This window comes from Salmo trutta, chromosome 40, assembly GCF_901001165.1.
Source record: "Salmo trutta chromosome 40, fSalTru1.1, whole genome shotgun sequence".
In the NCBI taxonomy this organism is placed as follows: Eukaryota; Metazoa; Chordata; class Actinopteri; order Salmoniformes; family Salmonidae; genus Salmo; species Salmo trutta.
In genome coordinates this window covers 17,816,855-17,825,709 of record NC_042996.1, presented here as the reverse complement: position 1 = coordinate 17,825,709, position 8,855 = coordinate 17,816,855, and positions in this window count along the sequence as shown.

Here is an 8,855-nt window from a genome sequence, read left to right as displayed (position 1 = left end):
ACTCGTCTCGACCTTTAATTTGGGATAGGTGGGACATTAGTGTCCCACCTGGCCAACATCCGGTGAAATTGCAGAGTGCGAAATTGTAATTAAATTACTATAAATATTAAACTTTCATGAAATCACAAGTACAATACTTCAAAATATAGCTTAACTTGTTGTTAATCCAGCCATGTCAGATTTCAAAAAGGCTTTACGGCGAAAGCAAACCATGCGATTATCTGAGGACAGCGTCCAGCACACAAATGCATAACAAATCCTTTTTAACCAGGGAGTTGCGACACGAAAGTCAGAAATAGCCATATAATATATGCCTTACCTTTGAAGATCTTCTTCTGTTGGCACTCCAAAATGTCCCAGAAACATCACAAATGGTCCTTTTGTTCGATAATGTCCTTTTTTATGTCCCAAAAATGTCAGTTTATTTGGCGCGTTTGATTCAGAAATACACCAGTTTCAACTCGCCCAACATGCCTACAAAGTATCTAATGAATTACCTGTAAACTTGGTCCAAACATTTCAAACAACGTTCCTAATCTTTCCTCAGGTATCCTAAAACGTAAATAATCGATAAAATTTAAGTCGGGATAATCTGTTTTCAATACCGAAGAAAAATACCAGAGAGCGCGCACCTGTGTACGCCCAATAAAAGACTTCAGCTCTTCACAGTGACATGAAAATTTACAGCCGTACTTCCTCATTCCTCAAAAGAAAAACATCAACCAATTTCTAAAGACTGTTGACATCTAGTGGAACTGCAACCAAGGCCCATATACATCAGGATTCCCAATGAAACCTAGTGGAAAACACAATGAGCTCAAAAAAGAAATTCCCTGGATAGATTGTGCTCGGGGTTTCGCCTGCCAAATCAGTTCTGTTATACTCACAGACATTATTCTAACAGTTTTAGAAACTTCGGAGGGTTTTCTATCCAAATCTACTAATTACATGCATATCCTAGCTTCTGAGCCTGAGAAACAGGCAGTTTACTTTTGCCACACTTTTCATCCGGACGTGAAAATACCGCCCCCTATCACAAAGAAGTCAAGTCATTATTGAAGACTCATCAAGACTCATCTCTTTATTGAAGACTCGTCCTATGATTGAGTGTAGTCTGGCATATACTCATGAGGTGCTGACCTGTTGCACCCGCTATAACCACTGTGATTATTATTATTATTTTACCCTGCTGGTCATCTTTGAACGTTTGAACATCTTGGCCATGTATTGTTTGGGCTCCTGAGTGGCGCAGCGGTCTAAGGCACTGCATCTCAGTGCAAGAGGTGTAACTATACTACCTGGTTCATATCCAGGCAGTATCACATCCAGGAGTCCCATAGGGCGGGGCACAATTGGCCCAGCATCGTTGGGGTTTGGCCGGAGTAGGCTGTCATTGTAAATAAGAATTTGTTCTTAACTGACTTGCCTAGTTAAATAAAGGTTAAATAAAATTATATATATATATATATATATATCTTTACCCAGCACATCCAGAAGAGGGTACCCATGCATCTGCATTGTTTGGGGTTTTAGGATAGCACTTTGTGACATCGGCTGATGTAAAAATGGCTTTATAAATACATTTGATTGGTATATCAGACCGTATACCAAGGGTATGACAAAACATTTATTTTTACTTTTTACTGCTTTAATTATGTTGGTAACCAGTTTATAATAGCAATAAGGCACTTTGGGGTTTTGTGGTACATGGCCAATATATCACAGCTAAGGGCTGTTCTTAGACATGACGCAACACTTGTGCCTTATTGCTTAAATATCACAGTGCAGTGGTCCAGTGGATGTGCATTTGATATCTATAATATATCTAAAATGATCTTTTGAGTTATATTTCAATTCATTGTGATGTTACTGTAACTTTCTTGATCGAGATGGATTTCCTACCAGTATGCAATACTGCCTGGTGGCCACTAGGTGCCCTGATCTTATCCACATTCTGATTGTGCCCTTATTTTTAGACAGGTGTAGACGATTAAAAGGAGCACTGTGATCTGATTGTGATCAAATATTACACAGAACATTCTCCAGTGTTATCAACACAGTGTTAACTGTAACACTGGTCAAATCAAATTGTATTTGTCACATGCGCCAAATACAACAGGTATAGACCTTACCGTGAAATGGTTACTTACAAGACATTAACCAACAATGCAGTTCAAGAAAAAGAGTTAAGAAAATATTGACTAAATAAACTACTACTTTCATTTTTTAAATAGAAAGTAACACAATAAAATAACGAGGCTATATACAGGGGGTACCAGTACTGAGTCAATGTGCAGGGTACAGGTTAGTCGAGGTAATTTGTACATGTAGGTAGGGGTAAAGGGACTATGCATAGATAATAACAACGAGTAGCAGCACTGTAAAAACAAAGGCGGGGGTCAATGTAAATAGTCCGGGTGGTCTTTTGATTAATTGTTCAGCAGTCTTATGGCTTGGGGGTGGAAGCTGTTAAGTAGCCTTTTGGACCTAGACTTGGCGCTCTGGGACCGCTTGCCGTGCCTGTAGCAGGGAGAAAAGTCTATGACTTGGGTGACTGGAGTCTTTGGCAATAGTTTGAGCATTCCTCTGACACTGCCTAGTATATAGGTCCTGGATGGCAGGAAGCTTGGCCCCAGTGATGTATTGGGCCATACTCACTACCCTCTGTAGCGCCTTACGGTCAGATGCCGAGCAATTGCCATACCAGGCAGTGATGCAACCAGTCAGGATGCTCTAGATGGTGCAGCTGTAGAACTTTTTGAGGATCTGTTGGACCCATGTCATATCCTTTCAGTCTCCTGAGGGGGAAAGGGTGTTGTTGTGCCCTCTTCACAACTGTCTTGGTATGTTTGGACCATGATAGTTTGTTGGTGATGTGGACACCAAGGATCTTGAAACTCTCGACCTGCTCCACTGCAGCCCCGTCGATGTTAATGGGAACCTGTTCGGCCCTCCTTTTCCTGTAGTCCACGATCAGCTCCTTTGTCTTGCTCACATTGAGGGAGAGGTTGTTGTCATCAGTAAACTTAATGAGGGTGTTGGAGTCGTGCTATACGGGTCTACAATTTTCAGTGTTAAATTAACACACTGCTTAGTCTTATTTGTGCCTTTTGAGTGAATTGTAGAGTTACCAGCATGGTTGTTGCGTTCATCCATTTTCAGTCCTGTGGCCTTTACCAAGTGAGATCCTAAGTGAATAAAATTTTATTATTTAGGACAGTACAACACAATTCAAAAGGCCTTATTTTGAGGGCCTAGTTGTATCCCTAATACAGTGGCCGGAAACTCATGATTTAAAAGCAAAATCAGGCCCGCAGGTCACATTATGCTGGCTTGCAAAGTGATATGTAATTCCAATTGGAATCTAGCCAGGGGAGAACAGTCCATGGTTGGACCGCAGAGGAGCGCCACCAGCCCGTCATCGCCAACGGAGACATAAAGGGCATCCGAGATGTGGAGACCACTCACCTGCTCACTGGAGATAAAGGTCAATTAAATTTGTGCAAATCACAATTGATTCCTTATTCCCAATGTGTAGTGCTTGTGACCAGAGACTCCTAAAGCAGTCACACAGGACTCTGGTCAAAAATATTGCACTCTGTATGGGAATAGGGTGTCATTTGAGACCCTTAGGCCAAAATGATCAACAATGACCAGCTGTGCAGTTCTATGAAAATAAACCACAACCTCACATTCCCTCCAGGGAAATCATTCAGATATATTTTCAAGTACAAAAATCTGGTTTGAGTAAGAAAGTGTTTCAATATTTCAGTATTGCTCATTATTAAAGTTGTTTTTGCTGCTAAATCTGTTATTTTTTTAGTTTGGAAAAATTATCTCCACATACCAGCATGTTATCTCATATTAAAAATGTTTTATTATTGTAGATATTCTCTTTGTTTAATCGAAGAAATACAACTATATACATTCAGATGTTTTAAGGGTGTGAGAAATGCCATCCATTTCATTTGTTTAAAAAAAACGAAGGGATTCAAATAAAAATGTTCCTTTGTATCACTTGCCAAATCAACATATATTTGGCCCACGAACCCCAGTGATTGAAATATTCACCAGTATAATATTTAGTGTTTATTCACTAAATGTAGGTCCAAACATCATACAACCTGAGAACTAGCTGTGATATTTTGGCACATTACGAGCTCTATTCAATTCGTATCGTGGAAATTCAGCACTAGTGTGATTAAAATATAAAGGCAGTATTCCAACGTCAGCGGAAACTGCATTCACGGTGAACGCTGCATACAGTGCATTCGGAAAGTATTCAGATCTCTTGACTTTTTCCACGTTATGTTACAGCCTTCTTCTAAAATGTATTAAATACATACAATTTCTCAGCAATCGACACACAATACCGCATGGCTAAGCGAAAACAGAAATACCTTATTTACATAAGTATTAAGACCTTTTGCTATGAGAATCGAAATTGAGCTCAGGTCCATCCTGTTTCCATTGATCATCCTTGAGATGTTTCTACAACTTGATTGGAGTCCAGCTGTGGTAAATTCAATTGATTGGACATGATTTGGAAAAGCACACACCTGTCTATATAAGGTCCCATGTTATCAGTGCATGTCAGAGCAAAAACCAAGCCATGAGGTGGAAGGAATTATCCGTAGAGCACCGAGACAGGATTGTGCCGAGGCCCAGATCTGATATAGGGTACCAAAAAATGTCTGCAGCTTTGAAGGACCCCAAGAACACAATGTCCTCCATCATTCTTAAATGGAAGAAGTTTGCAACCACCAAGATTCTTCCTAGAGCCGGCCGAATGGCCAAACTGAGCAATCGGGGGAGAAGGGCCTTGGTCAGGGAGATGACCAAGAACCCGATGGTCACTCTGATAGAGCTCTAGATTTCCTCTGTGGAGAAGGGAAAATCTTCCAGAAGGCCAACCATCTCTGCAGCACTCCACCAATCAGCCCTTTTGTCACGACTATGTGTAGGAACGGACCAAGGCGCAGCGTGAATATCGTTCCACATCTTTTATTTTGAAAGTGAAACTTAGCCAAACAATAAACTATAAACAAACCGTGACGATAGAGGTGCAACATGCACTAACTCAAAATAATCTCCCACAAACACAGGTGGGAAAAACAACTACTTAAAGACAATTAGAGACAACGATGACCAGCTGCCTCTAATTGGGAATCATACAAAAAACCCAACATAGAAAAAATAAACTAGAACACAACATAGAAAAAATAAACTAGATAAAACCCCCCAGTCACGCCCTGACATACTCTACCATAGAAAATAAGAGCACTCAATGGTCAGGACGTGACACCTTTATGGTAGAGTGGCCAGACGGAAGCCACTCCTCAGTAAAAGGCACATGACAGCCCACTTGGACTCTCAGACCATGAGAAACAAGATTGAACTCTGGCCCGAATGCCAAGCGTCACATCTGGAATAAACCTGGCACCATCCCTACTGTGAAGCATGGTGGTGGCAGCATCATGCTGTGGGGATGTTTTTCAGTGGCATGGACTGGGAGACTAGTCAGGATCGAGGGAAAGATGAACAGAGCAAAGTACTGAGAGATCCTTCATGAAAACCTACTCCAGAGCGCTCAGGACCTCAGACTGGCGTGAAGGTTCACCTGCCAACAGGACAACGACCCTAAGCACACAGCCAAGACAACACAGGAGTGGCTTCGGGACAAGTCTCTGAATGTCCTTGAGTGGCCCAGCCAGAGCCCGGATTTGAACCCAATCGAACATCTCCGGAGAGACCTGAAAATAGCTGTGCAGCGACGCTCCCCATCCAACCTGACAGAGCTTGAGAAGATCTTCAGAGAGGAATGGGAGAAACTCCCCAAATACAGGTGTGCCAAGCCTGTAGCGTCATACCCAAGAAGACTTTAGGCTATAATTGCTGCCAATGGTGCTTCAACAAAGTACTGAGTAAAGGGTCTGAATACTTATGTAAATGTGATATTTCAGTTTTTTATGTTTTATAAACTTGCTATAATGTCTAAAAACCTGTTTGTGCTTTGTCATTATGGGGTATTGTGTGTAGATCGATGAGGGGGGAAAAAAACAATTGAATACATTTTAGAATAAGGCTGTAACGTAATTAAATGTGGAAAAAGTCAAGGGGTCTGAATACTTTCCCGAAGGCACTGTATGTGGGATCAAATCGGAAAATTGCCTTTACATTTCTATCCCGCAATCGTAACATTTCAGCGACACAGATTTAATAGAGCCCTAAAACGTTCAAACGTACACAACCTATACACATTGACACGCGGACAGATTGACCAATGAATTATGCGAATTTGCTTTACTTCTCATAATGAATGACACCTACAGTGGATAGTCAATGATGGTAGAACTATAAATCAGTGTAATGGTTGAGTGGATGTGCATTTGATATCTATAATGATCTTTGCGTTGTTAATTGTATGCATCACAATTCATTGTGATATTACTGTAACTTTCTAGACAGAGATTAATTTACTACCAGTATACAATACGGCCACCTAGTGGATTTGATAAGAATTGAAATAAGAAAGCCCCTGCTGCACACCAAAGGCAGAGAACAGCTATGGTAAGCTGGCACAATGGCATCCTGTGGCACAACACAGTCACACAGACATGATGAACAGTAGCCCCATTTATACCTGGTGCTAACATGTGTCCTTTGTCCTCATTCTGATTGTGCCAATATTTTTAGACAGGTGCATTGTGATGTGATTGTGATCAGATCTTTCACAGCATATTCTCCAGTGTTAAATCAATACTGAGTGTTACATTTAACGCTGGTCCTTGTCTATACGGGTCTACACTTTTCAGTGTTAATTTAACACACTGCTTAGTGTAAAGACTTACTTTAATATTTCCCAGAGTGCCTTGCCTTTCGAGTGAATTGTAGAGTTACAACCCATGACTGTATTTGTTAGTGACAAAGACATGGTTGTTGAATTCATCCATTTTTAGTCCTTTGGCCATCACCAAGTGAGAGTTTAAGTGAATGTTATCATTAAAATAAAATTATATAAGACAGTACAACACAACTCACGAGGCCTTATTTTGAGGACTTAGTTTGAAACCTAATACAGCGGCCAGAAACTCACTTACAGGCAAAATCAAAACAAATCAAACTTTTTGTCACGAGCCGAATACAACAGGTGTAGACTTTACCGTGAAATGCTTACTTACAAGCCCTTAACCAACAATGCAGTTCAAGAAGAGTTAAGAAAATATAACACTATAAGTAACACAATAAGAATAACAATAACGAGGCTATATACAGGGGGCACCGGTACCGGGCCAATAGGCGGGTGTACAGGTTAGTTGAGGTAATTTGTACATGTAGCTGGGGGTGAAGTGACTATGCATAGATAATAAACAGCGAGTAGCAGCAGTGTACAAAAGGGAGGGGGGAGGGGGGCGATTTTATTAATTGTTCAGCAGTCTTATGGCTTGGGGGTAGAAGCTGTTGAGGAGCTTGCCGTGCGGTAGCAGAGAAAACAGTCTATAACTTGGGTGACTGGAGTCTCTGACAATTTTATGGGCTTTCCTTTGACACCACCTATTATATAGGTCCTGGATGGCAGGAAGCTTGGCCACAGTGTTGTATTGGGCCGTTCGCACTACCCTCTGTAGCGCCTTACGCTCAGATGCCGAGCAATTGCCATACCAGGCAGCGATGCAACCGGTCAGGATATTCTCGATGGTGCAACTGTAGAACATTTTGAGGATCTGGGGACCCATGCCAAATCTTTTCAGTCTCCTGAAGGGGAAAAGGTTTGGTCGTGCCCTCTTCATGACTGTCTTGGTATGTTTGGACCATGATAGTTCGTTGGTGATGTGGACACGAAGGAACTTGAAACTTTCGACCCACTCCATTATAGCCCGGTCGATGTTAAATGGGGGCCTGTTCTGCCCGCCTTTTCCTGTAGTCCACGATCAGCTCCTTTGTCTTGCTCACATTGAGGGAGAGGTTGTTGTCCTGGCAATACACTGCCAGTTCTCTGAGCTCCTCCCTATAGGCAGTCTCATCGTTGTTGGTGATCAGGCCGACCACTGTTGTGTCGTCAGCAAACTTAATGATGGTGTTGGAGTGGTGTTTGGCCACGCAGTCGTGGGTGAACAGGGAATACAGGAGGGGACTAAGTACACACCATTGAGGGGCCCCAGTGTTAAGGATCAGCGTGGCAGCTGTGTTGTTGCCTACTCTCACCACCTGGGGGCGGCCTGTCAAAGTCCAGGATCCAGTTGCAGAGGGAGGTGTTTAGTTCCAGAGTCCTTAGCTTAGTGATGAGCTTCCTGGGCACTATGGTGTTGAACGCTGAGCTGTAGCCAATGAACAACATTCTCACATAGGTGTTCCTTTTGTCCAGGTGAGAAAGGGCAGTGTTGGGTGTTATTGAGATTGCGTCATCTGTGGATATGTTGGGGCGGTATGCGAATTGGACTGGGTCTAGGGTTTCCGGGAGACTGCCGTTGATGTGAGCCATGACCAGCCTTTTAAAGCACTCATGGCTACTGAAGTGAGTGCCACGGGGCGGTAATCATTTAGGCAGGTTACATTCGCTTCCTTGGGCACAGGGACTATGATGGTCTGTTTGAAACAAGTAGGTACTACCGACTCGGTCAGGGAGAGGTTGAAAATGTCAGTGAAGACAGTTGGTCCGCACATGCTTTGAGTACGCGTCCTGGTAATCCGTCTGGCCCAGCGGCTTTGTGAATGTTGACCTGTTTAAAGGTTTTGTTCACGTCGGCTACCGAGAGCGTTATCACACAGTCATCCAGAACAGCTGGTGCTCTTGTGCATGCTTCAGTGTTGCTTGCCTCGAAGCGAGGATAAAAGGCATTTAGCTCGTCTGGTAG